The sequence below is a fragment of the Callospermophilus lateralis genome, chromosome X (genome assembly GCF_048772815.1).
Source record: "Callospermophilus lateralis isolate mCalLat2 chromosome X, mCalLat2.hap1, whole genome shotgun sequence".
Classification (NCBI taxonomy): Eukaryota; Metazoa; Chordata; class Mammalia; order Rodentia; family Sciuridae; genus Callospermophilus; species Callospermophilus lateralis.
This window is the reverse complement of record NC_135325.1, coordinates 17,973,597-17,976,353: the sequence shown is the minus strand read 5'-3', so window position 1 is coordinate 17,976,353 and position 2,757 is coordinate 17,973,597. Positions and strand designations below refer to the sequence as shown.

The following is a 2,757-nucleotide window of genomic DNA, read 5'->3' as shown; positions in this document are numbered from 1 at the left end:
TTGGATTAGTATTTCCCTTCATTTTTTTTTTTAGTGTTTATCCTCTTTTGGATTTTGTGAATGCTGTCTTTTTTTTGGGGGGGGGGGTACCAAATTTCTTTATTTGAAGGAATGGTACAAATTAAAGAACATAAGTGGATGTTTTGGTACAATTTATAGAAAAGGTAAAGGTAACCCCAACATGCATGCACTGCCTTGGTGACCAGGGAAGTCACTTGCACAGCTCTGGGAAAGTCAGCCTAAGGTTTAGCTCTCCTTATCACTTTCTCCCAGGGTGTGCTTGTCAAAGAGATAATCTGCCATGGCAGATTCTGGGGATCCCATCTTGCGCAAGTTGGTTACAGGATCACCCAATTCTTTGATGGATGTCACCTGCTCATTCAGGTAATGAGTCTCAATGAAGTCACACAAGTGGGGGTCATTTTTGTCAGTGGCCAGTTTGTGCAGTTCCAGAAGTGACTGGTTCACACTTTTCTGCAAGTGCAAAGCACATTCCATTGCATTGAGCCCACTCTCCCTGGGATCAAGGTCTGGTTTCTTGATATACTGAAGGAAGATTCCGCCACCTCGTTGGTTCTGCAGCTTCATCAGTTTCTCAGCGTGTTTCCTCTCATGAGATTGGTGATGAAAATATTTGGCAAAGTTCTTCAAAGCCACATCATCACGGTCAAAGATATGGACAAGTAGACATAGGAGGCCTAGAGCTCCAGGTTGATCTGGCGGTTGATGGCGGCCTTCGAGTCCTGGTGGTAGTTTTGGCCCGCCTGCGAGGGGGACTTGGTAGTCACCGAGGCGGCTGAGGAGAGGCGTGGCGCTGGAGCGGCGGCGGAGGCCTGGGAGGGTCTGTGAAGAGGGGGCGAAGGCTGTTGGCCCCCGAGCGGCTGTCCAGGGTAGGGGGTCCAGCGTTGAGTTCCATCCAAAGCACTGTTGAAGCAAGAAACTGTGGCGACTGTCGGCGAAGAACGTCTGGCCATGAATGCTGTCTTTTTTTTTTTTTTTTTTTTTTTTAAGAGAGAGAGAGAGAATTTTTTTTTAAATATTTATTTTTTAGTTCTTGGCGGACACAACATCTTTGTTTGTATGTGGTGCTGAGGATCGAACCCGAGCCGCACGCATGCCAGGCGAGTGCGCTACTAGCACACGTGGTGAGGCCAACTGATGGAATTTCTATCTCATGGAAATAGAGAGCATCTGGGAAAAACTAAAATACTAAAAAGAACACTTATTTACCTCCTTTGACATGCATAAACCTGTTACAAAATGGTGCAGTGATACTGGAATCAAGGTGTTCCCTTCTGCCTTCTCAGTCAATTAGTGGGAGGAATAGTTACAGAGTAGAATGTTGTGTGTGTGTGTGCGTGCACATGAATCTTTGAAACATATAACCTGAAGTACAAGAATCTGAAAGACATCTATAACCGGCCCTATAATCTGAATAATAGTTATCTAATATTAAGAAATAAAATAATGAAAACTTATTTATATCAGGGCTATTATACAGAAAAATTATTTATATTGAAGAAAACAAGTAAAAAGAGTGAGTAGCTGAAACTCTTTTTAAAAGATTGAATTTTGCACAACTTATAAAATCAAGCTTAGATGTGTGTGGGAATGAGGTTATAAGAAATCTTTTCAATTATTAAAATATAATTCTATATTTCTTTGTTTTTCATTCAAACATACCTTGTCCTTGTTGCATCTTTAACAGGAATTTTACAGTCTTGCAGCATATTCTTGCATGATAGGAACATTTAACCTAAATCCAAAATAAAAGCTTTTATTTAGTGAGAGCATTAAACCCTGCTGGACAGCTAAATGTTACAAAGCTCTTTTTCAGCCTTTGGCAGTGAAGTAGGAGATCTTCAGAAGGACTGAAATTGTCACTATGGACCTAAGAGATGTCTTATTTATTCAAACCTGGGGTCAACTTCAGTCATATTGGGAGAATTTAAAGACTTTTCTTCTCTGTACAGATGGACTATGGGAGCAGGATGAGGCAAGGAATTTTGAATACCAAGAACTAACTTCATGTGATATGATTAGAGCCTTTTCAATGTAAAGGCCAATAGGCCAAATTCCAGTTACTTCAGTGAAAAGTGTCTAATAAAAAACAGCCAAGTCTAGTTTTTCTGGCACTCGGACAAGTAGAAATTGCTTATTAATGGTTTCTTTCACATAGATCATTGAAAACTGATCATCTCACTAGTGAACCCTGAGGCTCTGAAATATCCTGAAAACTTTTCCAAATTAGAAAAGATGGGATGACTTCAGTATCATTTGTATATGAAACAGATGTCATAAAATTTAAATGCTTTAAAAATTGAGGATCCAAATATAGCATGAAAATATAATAACATCAATTTAGCAGATTATTTGACTAATTAGAAATATAATTTTTAAGTCACAGCAGACTTTGTGTAGAAATTTCTTTCAGAATTTAATACAGATTTGTAGATCATCTGCAAAGAAAGTGTACTATATTACTGATAAGTTATAAAAAATGAACAGGACAAGACCTTCTGGTCCTTTCCAGTTTGGTGGAACAGAAAGACATGTACATGGGTAGCTACAATAAAATGTATTTTTAGACAAATATCTTAAGATGAGTGTAAATCAATGCTATAGAATATCAGAAATAAATTAGCACAAATATTTTAAAATATCACCAGTGAATGAACAATGGTGGTGAAGTGAAATACTTTATTTAAAGAACTCATGGGTGCATTAAGCCATCTATGGCTGAATGGACTACAGCAA

The 2,757-nt window shown here is 38.6% G+C and overlaps 1 pseudogene; it reads right to left on the bottom strand.

Moving 5' to 3' along the window:
- Positions 1-246: 246 nt before the first annotated feature.
- Positions 247-974, bottom strand: LOC143639360 (ferritin heavy chain pseudogene; annotated as a pseudogene).
- Positions 975-2,757: the final 1,783 nt, after the last annotated feature.